General features: G+C 35.9%; 1 protein-coding gene across 14 annotated transcripts in view; it reads right to left on the bottom strand.

Annotated features, from left to right (window-relative positions):
• Nbeal1 (neurobeachin like 1) overlaps positions 1–17,135 on the bottom strand; it is a 205,019-nt gene that overhangs the window by 185,750 nt on the left and 2,134 nt on the right. The gene's annotated exons all lie outside the window — the stretch shown is intronic.

Below are 17,135 nucleotides of genomic sequence, written 5' to 3'. Positions count from 1 at the left end.
AGAAACTAAGGAAAGAATATTGAAGGCTGTAAGAGAGAAAAAACAAGTAACATACAAAGGTAAACCCATCAAAATCACAGCAGACTTCTCAACAGAAACATTAAAAGCAAGAAGAGCGTGGGGTGAGATCTTCCGGGCACTGAATGAAAATAACTTCAACCCCAAGATACTCTATCCAGCAAAACAATCATTCAAAATAGATGGAGCAATAAAAGTCTTCCATGATAAGCAGAAACTAAAACAATATGTGACCACAAAGCCACCATTACAAAAGATTCTGCAAGGGATTCTGCACAAAGAAAGTGAAACCCAACTTAACCATGAAAAGACAGGCTGCACCAAACCACAGGAAAAGAAAAAGCAAGACAGTAGAGAGTAACCTCAACTTAGGTACACACAATCAAACCTCCAAACAACTAAGACAACTAAATGACAGGAATCACCACATACCTATCAGTACTAACGCTTAATGTTAACAGATTTAATTCACCCATCAAAAGCCACTGCTTGACGAAATGGATTAAAAAGGAAGATCCAACAATTTGTTGCTTACAGGAGACCCATCTCACCGACAGAAATAAGCATAGGCGTAGGATGAAAGGCTGGAAGATTTACCAAGCCAATGGCCCCCGAAAATAGGCAGGAGTAGCAATACTTATCTTTGACAAAGAAGACTTCAAACCTACATTGATCAAATGAGATAAAGGAGGACATTCCATACTAATAAAAGGGGAAATAGACCAAAAGGAAATAATAATCATCAACCTGTATACACCCAATGTCAACGCACCCAATTTCATCAAACATACCCTGAAAGACCTAAAAGCATATATTAACGCCAACACAGTGGTTGTGGGAGCCTTTAACACCCCATTATCATCAATAGATAGGTCATCCAAACAAATAATCAATAAAGAAATTCAAGATCTAAAATATACAATAGATCAAATGGACCTACTTGATGTCTACAGAACATTTCATACAACCTCTACACAATATACATTCTTCTCAGCAGCCCATGGAACCTTCTCCAAAATAGATCATATCCTAGGGCACAAAGCAAGTCTCAGCAAATATAAGAAAATAGAAATTATACCGTGCATACTATCTGATCACAATGCAGTAAAAGCAGAACTCAACAACAAAAGTAAAGACAAAAAACATGAAAACAGCTGGAAACTAAATAACTCATTACTTAATGAAGAATGGATCATCGATGCAATAAAAGAGGAAATTAAAAAGTTCCTGAAAGTCAAGGAAAATGAAAACACAACCTACCAGAACCTATGGGACACAGCAAAGGCAGTCCTGAGAGGAAAGTTTATAGCCATGAGTGCATATATTAAAAAGATTGAAAGATCCCAAATCAATGACCTAATGATACATCTCAAACTCCTAGAAAAACAAGAACAAGCAAATCGCAAAACAAATAGAAGGAGAGAAATAATAAAAATAAGAGCTGAAATCAACGAAATAGAAACCAAAAAAACCATACAAAGAATTAATGAAACAAAAAGTTGGGTCTTAAAAAATAAACAGGATCGATAGACCCTTGGCAAACCTGACTAAAATGAGGAGAGAAAAAACCCAAATTAGTAGAATCAGGAATGCAAAAGGGGAGATAACAACAATCACCATGGAAGTCCAGGAAATCATCAGAGACTACTTTGAGAACCTATATTCAAATAAATTTGAAAATCTTAAAGAAATGGACAGATTTCTAGATACATATGACCATGCAAAACTGAACCAAGAGGAAATTAATCACCTGAATAGACCTATAACACAAAATGAAATTGAAGCAGCAATCAAGAGTCTCCCCAAAAAGAAAAGTCCAGGACCTGATGGATTCTCTGCTGAATTCTATCAGACATTTAAAGAAGAACTGATACCAACCCTCCTTAAACTGTTCCACGAAATAGAAAAGGAAGGAAAACTGCCGAACACATTTTATGAAGCCAGTATTACACTTATCCCAAAACCAGGCAAAGATACCTCCAAAAAGGAGAACTATAGGCCAATCTCCTTAATGAACATTGATGCAAAAATCCTCAACAAAATAATGGCAAAAAGACTGTGACACAGGTTACTCCAGAGGCACCTGCACACCCACGTTTATTGAGGCACTATTCACAAAAGCCAAGTTATGGAAACAGCCAAGATGCCCCACCACCGACGAATGGATTAAGAAAATGTGGTATCTATACACAATGGAATTTTATGCAGCCATGAAGAAGAACGAAATGTTATCATTTGCTGGTAGATGGATGGAATTGGAGAACATCATTCTGAGTGAGGTTAGCCTGGCCCAAAACACCAAAAATCGTATGTTCTCCCTCATATGTGGACATTAGATCAAGGGCAAACACAACAGTGGGATTGGACTTTGAGTACATGATAAAAGCGAGAGCACACAAGTGAGGGGTGAGGATAGGTAAGACACCTAAAAAATTAGCTAGCATTTGTTGCCCTTAACACAGAGAAACTAAAACAGATACCTTAAAAGCAACTGAGGCCAACAGGAAAAGGGGACCAGGAACTAGAGAAAAGGTTAGATCAAAAAGAATTAACCTAGAAGGTAACACACACGCACAGGAAATTAATGTGAGTCAATGCCCTGTATAGCTATCCTTATCTCAACCAGCAAAAACCCTTGTTCCTTCCTATTATTGCTTATACTCTCTCTACAACAAAATTAGAAATAAGGGCAAAATAGTTTCTGCTGGGTATTGAGGGGGTGGGTGGGAGAGGGAGGGGGCGGAGTGGGTGGTAAGGGAGGGTGTGGGAGCAGGGGGGAGAAATGACCCAAGCCTTGTATGCACATATGAATAAAAGAAAAAAAAAAAAAACCATACCGTGACTGGGTGTGTATTTCAAGCAGAATTCTTGCCTACCAAGCAGGAGGCCCTCAATACAAATCCCTGTACCACTAAATAAATAAATTACTTTACAAAGTGTATCCAGACACAAACTGCATATGCCACTCATCATGAGAATTAATGGATAGCATTTTTAAACAAAAAGTAGTCCTTTAAATATATAGCAATCTTCTGATATTCACATATATACCTCCTGCAACAACTGAAAATAAAAAAAAATTAGAGAATTTGTACAATGTTCTTTATTCTTTCGGGTTTATTTTGTTCTTTCATTTTCTTAGGTTGATGAGGTACTATTTATCTATTACTGCATCACAAATTACCCTAAATCTTAGCAGCTTCAAACTGTATTGTTTCTTCAGGAAAAGGATTTCAAAAGCAGCTCAGTTCTGGTACACTGTCTCAGCTTTTCTCATGAGCTTATAATGACTATGTCAATTGAGCATGCAGTCATATCAGAGCTTGACTGAGCTGGAGGAATGACTTAAAAGTTCTCTCAAGTGCTACTTGACTAGAGATACCAGTTCTTCACAAGATGGGCCTCTCCACAGGGCTACTCACAATAGAGCACTTGGCTTTCCCCACAGTGGAAACAAACAAACAACTAAGGTAGAAAAAGAAAAAACATATTATCACTTTTGCCAAATTCTACTAATCACAAAGACCAACTCTGGTTCAATGCAGGAGGAAACTACACAAAGGTATAAATACTAGAAGGTAGGGATCTGGGGATCTTAGAGGGTAGCCACACAAATTATGTGCTCATTAATCCTCAGCCTTTTAAAAATTTCTAATTTTTAATATATTTCTAATATATGTATTTATATATGTATTTAAAGCTCTTCCTACCCTCTAAAAGGAACATAGTAGCTGCACCTAACCAAGCTCTAAAATATACTTTTATCATTCAATTTAAAAAATCTAATTTTCCTTTATTACTTATTCTTCAACCAAGGTTTATTTTTAAAGTATATTTCTTGCCTTCTAAACATGCATTTTTTTTTTTACAATCTTCTTGCTGTCAATTTCTTCCTTAATTTCATTCTGATTAAAAGACATTCCATTATTTTAATCATCTGAAATCTTTTGAAACTTGATTTAAAGTCTGTTATATAAATATTCTTTGCAAACATCTGTGTGTTCTTGAAAGGAATGTATATTGGGTATGAAGTCTACATAAACCCATTACATTAGTTGTATCAATCCTGTTATTTAAATATTTAAGTTTTTGTAAATGGAAAAAATTGAGACCTACTGAAACTATGCCAGGAATGGGGGGAAGAGGAGTAAGGAAGAATGATGGAGGGTGTGAATTCAACTATGATATATTGTGAGAACATCTGTAAATGTCACAATGTACCCCAGTATAATAATAATAAAAAAAATTAAGTTTTTAACCTTACTTTTTATTATGATAAAATATATGCAATGTAAAATTTACCATTTTTAAAGTTTCACTTTTATCCCTAAGCTATCAATTACTGAGAATTAAGCATTTTAAAAAAAAAAACTACTCAAATTTAAAAGGAGAAATCCCTTTGTACATTTAATAGATGCTAATTAAAAATAATGAAAAATAAAAACTGTAATAGGTAACATACTATTACCATTATGTTTATTTCTCTGTAGTTGTGCAAAAACATGCTTTCAGACTGTTATGAAGTACAATTTTAAATTGCTATATTTTTCTCATGAATTGAACTGATGTTTTGCTAAAACTGACTTCATTTCACCCTTATTTTGAAAAATATTTTTCACTTGGATGGAAATTCTAGCTAAGCAAGTCTTATCACTGTCCTTTCCTTTCTACTAGTCTTTCTGGAAAACCAGCTATGAATCTCATTGCCCCATCTTTGAAGATAACAATTCTGCTCCCCCAGACCCTTACCCCTGGTTAGGGTCAGGGTTAGGGTTTAGGTTAGATTTTCTTTCTCTTTGGTTTTCTGCAAAACCCCTAAGGTTTCACTATGATGTAAATCCATGTAGATAAGAATTTTGTTTATCCTCTATGATACCAACTGCATTATCTTAACTACAGATTGTTAACTTCCATTGAACCTAGAAAACACTCACTTGTTATCACTTCAAATGCTACTACCTTTGTTCCTTCTCTATTCTCCTTTTCAGAGACCAATAAATATGTATTAGACTCTTACTATTCTCCATATCTCTCAGTCCTCCTCCCATATGTTCCACCTCTATAATGTCCTAGGGCATATTCTGAAAGACTCCTTATGACCTACCTTCCAATGCTCTAATTCTCTTCATCTATCTAAGTTAATGTCAATTTGGGAGTTTGCCCCACTTCTAGACATTGTATTTTTTTTTTTAACTACCAGGTCATTGTTTTTTCACATTCCTAAGACTCTGAAATACACTTTAAAAAAATTGACATCTTTAAAATTAAAATGCATTTTAGAATTACTTTTAGAAAGGTAGGAAACATATTTATTATTGTCTGAACATATTTAAACCTGGTGACAGGTGTTCATATCGATGTCCCTTTACTACAATTTACAAGCATAACTGTAGTTTGAAATGTCTTCAAAAAAATTACATCCTGATGGGCCAGACATAGTGACTCAAACCTGTAATCCTAGCTACCCAGGAGGTGGAGATCAGGAGCATCTTGATTCAAGGGCAACCCAGGCAAAAAGTTCTCAAGACCCTACCACAACCAATAAAAGCTTAGCACGATGGCATGCACCTGTCATCCCAGCTGTGCAGGAGGTATAAATAGGAGGATAGGAGGACTGAGGCCCAATGAAAGACCTTATTCAAAAAATGCCTAAACCACAACGGGCTGAAGGCACATGGCTCAAAGCTGTACAGTGCCTGCCTGGCAAGCACAAAAGCTCTGAGATCAAACTCTAGTACTGCCCACTGAGTAGGCAATAAAATGAAATTAACTGTATAAACAGAAAAGCATGAAAACTGAGCAAAGGCTGGGCAAAGCAGCTCACCTTTATGATCCTAGCTACTGAGGAAACAAAGATTAGGAGGATTTTTGTTCAAGGCCAGTCCAGGAAAAAGTTAGTGAGACCCTTTCTCAATCAATAAGCAAGGTATGATCCTAGCTCTTCAGGATGCCATAGATAGGAGGATCTCAGTCTAAGGCTGGTCCCAGGCAAAAACTTGAGACCCTACCTGAAAAAGAACTAAAAGCAAAAAAGGGATGGGGTATGCCTCAAATATTAGAGCAACTGCAAGGATCACATGCCAAGCAATGCAAATGAAGGCATGAGAAACAATGAAAAGAAAGAAATTTCAAAACAATGAGAGCCTGTTATGGTCAACTTATACATCACAAATTAAGGTATGAAGCTACAACTTCAAATGCCAGCATTTTTTCAATTGTATAAAGTAATAGTGTACCTCATAATCAACATCATCTCAGATTCTTGAAAGGTAGACTCTGTTCCAGTTTATCTTACCTATTTCATCAGTTGAAATATTAATTTTATAATGTTTCTTTGTTACCAGCATATCAAGCCTTTCCCATTTCCTAATGTTTTTATTTTCTATTTCTGCCAGTTCGCACTCACAGCACTCTTCACTGAAATGCAAGTGGCAGAGAGAAGTGGGTTTATTTCTAGTTCATCCCTATGCCAAGGGGTAAGCCTCGGAGATCATAAAGGAAATCTACATTTCTCATTCAGGTTAATTTCTTGGTTTTGACTTCTATCAACCTAAAAAGGCCACAAAAACAAATGCTCAAGTTTAACAGGCAAAAATGGCTTCCATTTACCTAAGTTTTTGCTTTCCTTAGATTTGTCTTCAGAATGTCTTATATTGCCAATTTTTCAATGCTTTTAAGATAACTTAACTTTTATCCAGAAATTTGAGTAATTTTAGAAGAAAAGCTAGACCAAACTATCTAGCCTACCTTATTACAGAAATTAAAATCTATACTAATACCACTTTTCCTGTATGTTTTGGTCATGCCTTAGGCTCGCCTAGACAATCAAACTACTATAATTCTCAACCTACTATCCATTCTTTAAAACCTTGATCAATGCCACCTCTCCCACCAAGGTAGCCAGGCTGAACATTTACATCCAGAATTAGGCATTACAACTTGGGGTTGTAAGCATTTTACTTTATATCTTCAATAATGAAGAACTATTAAAAATCAATGCCAACTCTCCACTATTCATCCCTGATGCCTTATGACATCATCCATCCTGTTTGCCTTAATATTCTTTTTTCTGGGTTTGCAACCTAAGTGGGAAACCGATTCTAGCTAGAAAAACCTGCCCCACATGAAGTCATAGTTGATTTACTACACCAAACCTAAAAGTTTTAATGAAAAGAAAGCCTAACACATTGAGGAAAGGCTTGGAAGCCATTTTAATACACACAGAAGAAACAATATTCCAATAGAGGTCTATCTATAAAAACAGCCTTAGAATACACCAATTCCTAATAAGATTTCAAATTTTGCTTTAGTTTTTTGTAGTTGTTTTGGTGGTATGGGGTTTGAACTCAGGGTCTCATACTTGCTGGGCACATGTTCTACCACTTGAGCCACACTTTCAGCCCTACTGTAGGTATTTCTGAAGTGTTTAATTTCATTTCATTTTATGTAGCCCAGGCTGGCCTCAAACTTGTGATCCTCTTAGCTCAGTGTCCCAAGTTCTAGGATAACAGTGTGCACCACCACACCTGCTAAAATGATTTCTACAAAAGAAATCCTGAGTTTTTGTCAACATCAAGGCCTTTGAATATAAATGAAAATGTAAGTTAGGAAACCACTCATATTGAGAACAAACCACTAAAACTTGATCTATAAGCATTTTATATCTTCAAGAATGAAGAATTATTGAAAATTAAGACCAGCACTTACAACCCATGTACCTACCTACTTACAACCCATCATGAGTATTCTAAGGAAGGAATGTACTTAAAATGACAACTACCAAACACCAACAATTACAGTAATGACTATGTGTTATGCTAATACTTTCCTGTAATTTAAGAATATTCTCTTCACATCTGAACACTGCATACATAAAACTACTCGTTAATTGTGTAATATATTCTAATAGTGACAAACACATATTAGAAATAAGGCTGCAGCCAAGATGCCCCACTACTGATGAATGGATTAAGAAAATGTGGTATTTATACACAATGGAATTTTATGCAGCAATGAAGAAGAACGAAATGTTATCATTCACAGGTAAATGGATGGAATTGGAGAACATCATTCTGAGTGAGGTTAGCCTGGCCCAAAAGACCAAAAATCGTATGTTCTCCCTCATATGTGGACATTAGATCAAGGGCAAACACAACAAGGGGATTGGACTTTGATCACATGATAAAGCGAGAACACACAGGGAGGTATGAGGATAGGTAAGACACCTAAGAAACTAGATAGCATTTGTTGCCCTCAACGCAGAGAAGCTAAGGCAGATACTTTAAAGCAATTGAGGCGAATAGGAGAAGGGGACCAGGAATTAGAGAAAGAATTAACTAGAAGGTAACACACATGCACAGGAAGTCAATGCAAGTCAACTCCCTGTATAGCTATCCTTATCTCAACTAGCAAAAACCCTTGGTCCTTCCTATTATTGCTTATACTCTCTCTACAACAAAAATAGAGATAAGGGCAAAATAGTTTCTGCCGGGTAGCCAGGGGATGGGTAGGAGAGGGAGGGGGCGGGGGAGGGGGGTGGTTAGGGAGGGAGGGGGTAGGGGAAGGGGGGAGAAATGACCCAAACATTGTATGCACATATGAATAAAAATTTTAAATGTACCATTATAAAGTATACTGATGTATGATTTAAATGGTATACATAAAACCATACCTACACATGCCTTAGACTCAGAGTCTGAAGCTAATGTAGTTAGAAAACCCAGTCTTTTCCTGCTAAAATAAGGAACAAGACAAGTATGCCCCTTGTTTCTGCTACTGAATATCATGCTGGAGTTATTAAACAATACAACTAAACAAAGAGAAGGGAGAGGCAGAAGAATGAGAAGGGAAAAAGAACACTCACCTTCGTAGGTAACTTTCTAATGCAGAAACCAAGATGAGGGAGCTGCTCAGACTCTTATTAAGTGCAGTCTCTGATACCCCCCTCAGATACAATGAAAGGAAAATGATAGAAAAAGAACCACCTCCAAGAGTGCAGAGCTAAGAGCAACCAGAGATCAGTGGCCTGGACAGCAATTTCCAAGGAATGGAATTTAGCCAAACCACAGAATATAATGTACCATTATAAAGTATACTGATGTATGATTTGAATGGTATACATAAAACCATACCTACACATGCCTTAGACTCAGAGTCTGAAGCTAATGTAGTTTTGTGTTTTTCAAATAGGATCTCATGGTTTTGCCCAGGCCAAAATCCTATTTAAGCTTCCTGTGTACCTGGGATGAGAGGCATGTGCCACTATGTCCAGCTTATTGGTTGACATGAGGGCTAACTTTTTGTCCAGGCTGGCCTTGAATCATGATCCTCCCAAGTAGCTAAAATTACAAGTGTAGGTCACTGCATCCAGTCCCATTTTTGAAGAATCTTTATTGTGGTACTCCGACCTCATTTACATCTCTATATGTGGTTTGTGGGGGACATACATACCGTCTTCTGAGATCACAGTTCTCAATATCAAAAAATCACAATCGGCCCTGATATATTGTCACAAGATCCTGTATTTCATGACTGAGAGCACAGCCAGAGGCCAATGATTTACACCTGTAATTCTAGCTACTTGAGAGGCCAAGATAAAGAGAATCATGGTTTGAGGCCAGCCTAGGGAAAACATTAGTGAGACCTCCATCTTAACCTATAGATGGGCACAATGGCACATCCCAAGCCACTTGGGAAGCTGAGATTGGGAGGATTGAGGTTCCAGGTCAACCAAGGGAAAAAAAAAAAAAGAAAAATTCTTGAGACCTCCATCTCAATGGAAAAAAGCCAGAATGTAGTAGCAGGTGCCTGTCATCTCAGCTACAGTGGGAAAGGTAAAACAGGAATATTGCAGTCCAGGCCACCTTGGGCAAAAAGTGAGACCCTATCTCTAAAATAACCAGAGGAAAAAGGGCTGAAACTGTGGCTCGAGGAGTAGAGTGCCTGCTTAGCAAGCATGAAGGTCTGGATTCAAACCCCAGTACTAAAAAAAAAAACAAAAAAAAAACAAAAGACAGAGAGCAATGACTGGATGAGAGTTAAGTTCTTGAAAATAACATGAAATACATGTTACATAAAGGAAGGACATAGCTAATTGTGAACAAAAGCCAATTGGTAGATTGGATTCGTGGTCACAATTCCTCACCCCTTTGTAGTAAAATCTCCCTGTAAGTTTGCAGAATGGAAAAGGAAGTTATAGAAAGAACAGAGTAACAAGCCAAGTGTCAGATATGGTAATATCAAAGTTTGCATTTCTGAAACTCAAGTCCAAGAATCCCAGGAACTATCAGAAATATTTTCAGGGATCCCTAAGTTTCATATAAGAACTTTTAAAGTTTGTGTTATTTCAAATTAAGATTAAGGGCAAAATAGTTTCTGCCGGGGATCGAGGGGGTGGGGAGGAGAGGAAGGGCTCGGAGACTGGGTGGTAAGGGAGGGGGTGGGGACAGGGGGAAGAAATGACCCAAGCATTGTATGCACATATGAATAATAAATAAATAAATAATAAACAAATAAATAAATAATAAATAAAAGTCTGTGTTATTTCTATTAAACTTTTAAGCTACCTTAAGCATATTGGGGATGATTACCTTGGAACAAATATTGTTACTCAATTTTAGTGGTCATATTTACATTGGTACCAAGTGATCATAAGTAACTGTTTAATTTGCAAAGTAATATTTTTTCAAATTAAAGATCTCTGGAGCTACAGATGGATTCTAAGAAACCTGAGAATTTTCAGATATTCTAAATGCCATGCGTAAGTATGGTATAGATCATTAAATACCCTTGACCATTTTAGTACAAAAATTAGGAGGAACCATTTTAAAATGTTAAAAGCAGTTTCACAGCAATACTAAGTCGTCTGAGTGTAATTTTAAAATTAATAAAATGGGGATAAAGTGCTCAGTGGTAAAGCATGTGCCTAGCAGGAATGAAGTCCTAGATTCAAATCCTAGACATTGTAAAAAAACAAAAAATTCCACTCAGGAGGAAGAGGCAAGAGGATTGTGTGTTTGTTTTTAACAAGTTAATCCTCATGAGTTTATTTAAAATTATCCTAATAAAGTATTAATTCTCATTAATAGCACAGGCAAGGAACCTAAGTTTTCAGTCACTGGTTTAGGAACTAAATGGATCTGAATTTTGATCCTGGCCGGACCCTCTTTTGGCTGTGAAAATTATTTAACCTCCCTAAGCCTCAAATTTCATCATCTGGAAAACTCCCATAACCAAAAAATGGAGATTAATTTTTCCGGGTTGCTATAGGGTAGGAGGATTATGCATTTGAGCCAGCCTAAAATACACAGTAAGCCCCAATTTCAAAAGAAAAAAATTAATAAAATGGGGACTTGCATTTACTTTCTTATTTATTTATTTTTGGGGAGACGGTTTAAACTCAGGGCTTTGTGCTTACAAAGCAAGCACTGGACTATTTGAGCCACACCTCCAATCTATTTAGCTCTGGTTATTTTGGAGATGGAGTCTGGTGAACTATTTCACCAGGCTGGCCTTGAATCTTCATCCTCTTGATCTCAGCCTCCCAAATAGGTAGGATTATAGGAGTGAGCCACCAGCACCCACCTGGGGACTTGTATTTTTAACATCTTTTTTTTTTTTAATCACTCTTTTTAGAACTGTTTTTACTAAACCTAAGAGTACTCTCTGAGATGTTGAAATCAATAAATGACCCACAATTTTTTTTTTTTTTTGAGGCAGGATCTTGCTATGTAACATGGGCTGATGCTGAACTAGCAATCATCCTGCTTTAGTCCTCAGAGTGCTAGGATTACAGTTGTGGACTACCATGCCAGGCCATCTAAAATGCTTTCCTTGAAAGTTTTGTTGAGTTGGATTCTGCTGACTTCATAACATCTTTCCAATGTCTGATGCAACTGGTTAATCCTAGCTATCCCATTCAAACTCCTTATAAACTCTGCTTCCTCTATCATCCACATTATTACAAGCTTGAGGCAAGGGAGTGTTAGACTCATTTATTGTCTTAAATAATAAAGTTCTCTAGGACTTCCTGACTTTGACCCTCTTCTCTTCTCATGCTCCTGTAACTGCCAATATGATGACTCTCAAGTCTTCATTTATAGCACAGATCTCCAGACCCATATATGGGGAATTTCTATCCAAATGTCCCTCAAGCACTGAAAACTCAGAATGCTTACAGGAAAAAAAACCCTCAAAATTGTATTATACTAGCTAACTTTGTGAATGGGACACCCATGTATCAGTTTCCAAAACAAGAAAACATGGAAAATTATTTATACTCTTCCACAATTACGCATTATGCCACATGTCTACATATTAAGCAAGTGCTACCAATTTTACCTTCTATCAGAGAAATTTAAATTTTGATGAAAAGAATTTTTTCTTGCATCTTAAATTTCTATAGTGCATAAATTTTGTCATGCATAAACCATAAGGGTACTCATTTTCTAAGACTACTCCCAGCTATTGATATAAAATATGTGTTTCAAGCTTTTACACCTTCCTTCCTAAAACAAATAATCCAGTAGCCACTACTATTATACTGTTAATGATTTTGTTGTTTTGTTTTCTTGGTAGGGAAGGAAATATCTTTTGACTCTAAAGTCACTATTAAGCCACAGAATATCAAGAGCTATTTTCACAAGTTGCACATACCAGACTTATTAAATGGAAGCTAAATTGTAAGGATTAACGTGAGTTGGTCCATCTTACTAAAAGTTTTCTTTTGGATTGTAACAAACACTGTAGTAACAGATTGATATTTTTCTCATTAGAAAAGCATGCATTACATTTTTTCCAAATCTGCATAAAAAGATGTACTTTCCTTTTTATCTGAATAAAACACCTCTAAATTATATTTTCATAATGAAGCAAAACTTTTATTCTGAAAAGGAAGTTTACTCTGAGCTCACTGCAAAACTATCTATTTCAGTCATATTCCAGATTTAGCAGGACAAAGGGCAACAGCAGGAAATGGAACATCACCAAGGTCCAAAACAAACTTAGTTTAGAACAAGGGAAAAATAATTATTCAAGATAATTACGCACTATGCTTGAGTGCAGTAAGAAGTACAGATTACAATTTATTTAAGACATTCATGAGCACAGCTTCATTGCCTCAATAAAAAGACAAAGGAATACTGCCCTCTATTATACAATAGACAAGCCAAATGGAAATTATCTTGATACACTCCCAGACACATGTGTATTTACAAAGTACTAATAATTGACTACATTTCTGTATTTTTTACTTTTAAGGTACATCTAAATACAAACAATTCATTTTTTTCTCAACAGCTTTGTGAGAAAACTGAGATATGAAGAAACCAGGTAACCTGCTTTCAGGTCCTTGAGATCCAAAGCAGAATTGCAACTAAACTTTGCCTCCAATTCTGTTATCTCCACAAACTTTTTCAATATAAGGTAAATCTCAAAATACAAAAAAGAAACAAACAAAAAACTCCTCCAATAACACATGCCTATGATCCCAGCATTTGGGAGACTGAGCTAGGAGAAGCGAGGATTATAGGCTAGTCCCAGTCTCAAAAAAAAAAAAAAAAGACCTAATGAACCCTAAATTTCACCTCTGAATTTGCCACATTTTAAAATGCCACACTTTTTAAAGTCACTTTGTAATACTTTATACCAGAAAGAACAAAAATAGCTTAATTTTACCTATTGGAGAGGCTCAATGTCTTCTACATATTCTGGTGACTAACCTCAGCATTCCCACATATGCCAAATGTCTAAATACATCCTGTCCAAGGACAGCAGTTGAGATAAGGAGTTTATGATACATGTCTTTGTGCATAAATACATGCACTCCAAAAAGTTGCATAATTCCACAAGTTGGTATGAAGTTGAATAAAAATTGTCTCTTTTTGTTTCTCTTACCTTGAATAGGTTAAGAAATAATGTCAAAACACAATGAACATGGCGTCTACTACAGTTTATATAAAATCTTTAGACATTAAACAGTAATTCATTTCACCTTCTATATTTATGTCCAGACAAACTACTGAGCTAAAATCCAGATACCAGATTAAGCCTGTTCAAATTAATGTTTAACTTATAAGAGCTGTATGAAATGCAATCAAATCCTTGACCTTGGGTGGGGATGACTATTTGGAGGCAAGAAAAGATCAAACTATGTAATTTTTTTTGTTTTGGAGTTCTTTTTGTTGATGTTGTTTGTTTTGGTCTTTTAAAACAGGTTCTCACTATGTAGCTCAAGCTGGCCTCAAACTCAAGATCTTCCTGCCTCAGTCTCCCAAGTGCTGGGATTAGAGGCATGTACTACCACATCCAGTTTTCCATGATTTGAATTAGCAGTCATACACGCTAGTGAAAGAATCTTAAAAGAACAGGAATAAGAAGGTGATCAGAAATGATCCTACAGATGTAGCAATAACTACATATTTAAATATTTAAAAATAAAATTTTAAATATTTTAAGAAAAAAAGAGAATCGCAATGTTTTATCTAGAATCTTTTCAAATATTGAGTTCAATATGTGAGGATCCATCAGCTAAAAGCTGAAACTACTAATTTATTTTAATTCTACTTAGGCAACTTCAATCACTAGTATTTAGGCTTGCAACTCAACAGACTAACAGGTAGAAGACAGATATTCCATTAGCATTCCTTTTATGAAGCAGGATTACCAAGGGTATACCCATTAAACTTTTATTATGTTCAATGGTAACTCACAACATTACATAAAAACACTGTAATGGTAACTTAACAGTAACCTATTATTGACTGTGGAATACATGTGTCGAGGCTAGCACTGTGGCAAATATGGAAGATGTCTTCACCTTACCCTGAAGTCAACCTTTACAAATTTTCTAAATTGTCTTCTTTATTTAGATTTGAATACCATGTTTTGTGGGGACAGCACCAAGAAGTGTAGCAAAATGGTAGACATTATTTAAATTTTAATCATTAAAGAGGAACTTGAAAATCAAGAAAAACAACTGGCCACTTTGGAAGAATACTAATAAAATCAAGTTATTGTTCTGAAAAATCAAGAAATAGAATCAAATATTTATGAAGCCCACCTTCCCTTTAAGGAACTGCCATCAATAACTTATAATGGAACATTTTTCTGTGTGTTGCAATAATAAATGGAAAAATGAGCTATAGTTTTGCAAAATCCTAATGAAATCACTGCAAATTCTAGACAAAAAAATATCAATGCAGAATGTCATATTTATGAATTATTCTAGCCTTTCACACCTAAAATAAAACCTGACTCAGTTAAGCTTCTACACCAGCCAGTTAATAGGCAAGAAAAGAAAGGAACAATAAAAGGGAAGTCAATTTGCAAAATCCAGACTACAGAAAAGTCTAAGGTCAAAAACTGGTTTCTTCAACAAAAATAGCACTGAAGAAAAGTGTGGTAAAGGGGAATCTACAGACGAGAAGGAGCTGGGCACCTATGGCTCACGCCTGTGATCCTAGCTACTCAGGAGGCAGAGATCAGGAGGAAGCCAGCCCGGGCAAATATTTTGAGAGACCCTATCTAGAAAAAAACCCACCACAAAAAGAGCTGTTGGAGTGGCTCAAAGTATAGGCCCCGAGTTCAAGCCCCAGTACCACAAAGAAAGATTAGAGGCTTCACAGATATTTCCAGTAATATACAATGTGTATACTTTGTTTAAATATTCAGTCAAACGATGAGAAAATAAATTATGAGGTTAACAGGAAAGTTTGGACATGACCACATATTGGACAATTTAAAGAATTAATGTGTTGTGATTGTTTTTAAGAGCTCTTATAAAGCTAGGTACAGTGACTCACACCTGTACTCTTACCTTCTCCAGAGGCAGAGATAGAGAGAATCATGGCTCAAGGCCAGCCTGCACAAAATGTTTGGGAGGCCCCACTGCAACCAATAAAAAGCTAGGCATGGGTAAATAAGAGGATCCAGTCCAGACTGGCCATGGCATAAAAGAGAGACCTTAATGGGAAAACAACTAAAGTAAAATAGGCTGGGGGTATAGCTCAAGTGGGAGAGCACCTGCCTAGCAAGGACACAGCCCTGTGTTCAAAAACCCACACTGCTAAGAAAAAAATTAAATCTATGAGCTCTATTTGATAGCAACACGATTCAACTACATTACCTACAAACCGATGAAACATAAAATCATGATTTTAAAGTACTCTCTGAAACAACTGAAAAAAAATTAAATCCTATTTTAAAAAATTAAATCTACCTAGAAACAACATAATAAACAATGAAACTTTATGTACCTATTATCATTCTGAAAATAGTGAAAGCTCATAAATTAATGTGGTATTTTTTTTGTTTTGCAGTACTGGGGCTTGAACTCAGGGCCTATACCTTGAGCCACTCCACCAGCCCTGTTTTTTTGATGGAGTTTTTTGAGATAGAGTCTCTTGAACTATTTGCCCTGGCTGGCCTTAAAAGACGATTCTCCTGATCTCTTCCTCTTGAGTAGCTAGGATTATAGGCTAGAGCCACTGGCACCAGCAATATATTTTTTAATAAATCACTTTCAAATTATGGGACAGTCATATTAAAATTTTATTTTAATTTTTGGCTAACATGTGTTAGTGACTATTTTCAAGAGTGTCTGGTGAATTGAATTCCTTTTCCATCGGAAGAGTTGTCTATTTTTAAAAAGATATTTCTGGCATTAAATTACACAAGACTAAAAACTATTTTAAAAATTCACATTAAACATTTTAAGGTATATGCCCTTTAGTAATTACTAAATATCTATCAAATCAGGAAGTTAAAGAAAATTCTGATTTGATCTCTGAGGTTTACTATTACTGATAAATGAGATCATTGGAAAAGAATAATTTCCTTTTTAAACAGCTGAAAGTATAAAAGAGGAAAGTGAGGGGTAATGCCAAAACAGAGGCTGTGACTTGAGAACTTCACACAGACTTAAATTAACTTAAGTAGTAGATTGGGGTGTTTGCCTGGCCCTTCCCAGTATCTCCAAAGTAGTAACAGGGCTCCTCACTTGAAAAACATCAATAACCTAAAAGCAAAACTACCATCTAAAAATTCACACAAAGAAAAGGAAGAAAAAGAAAATTATTTTTCAATGTCAAAAACAAAAATCTTAAGGAGTCAGGCTTAAA

The sequence above is a fragment of the Castor canadensis genome, chromosome 4, assembly GCF_047511655.1.
Source record: "Castor canadensis chromosome 4, mCasCan1.hap1v2, whole genome shotgun sequence".
Taxonomy (NCBI): domain Eukaryota; kingdom Metazoa; phylum Chordata; class Mammalia; order Rodentia; family Castoridae; genus Castor; species Castor canadensis.
This window is presented reverse-complemented; position numbering and strand designations above follow the sequence as displayed.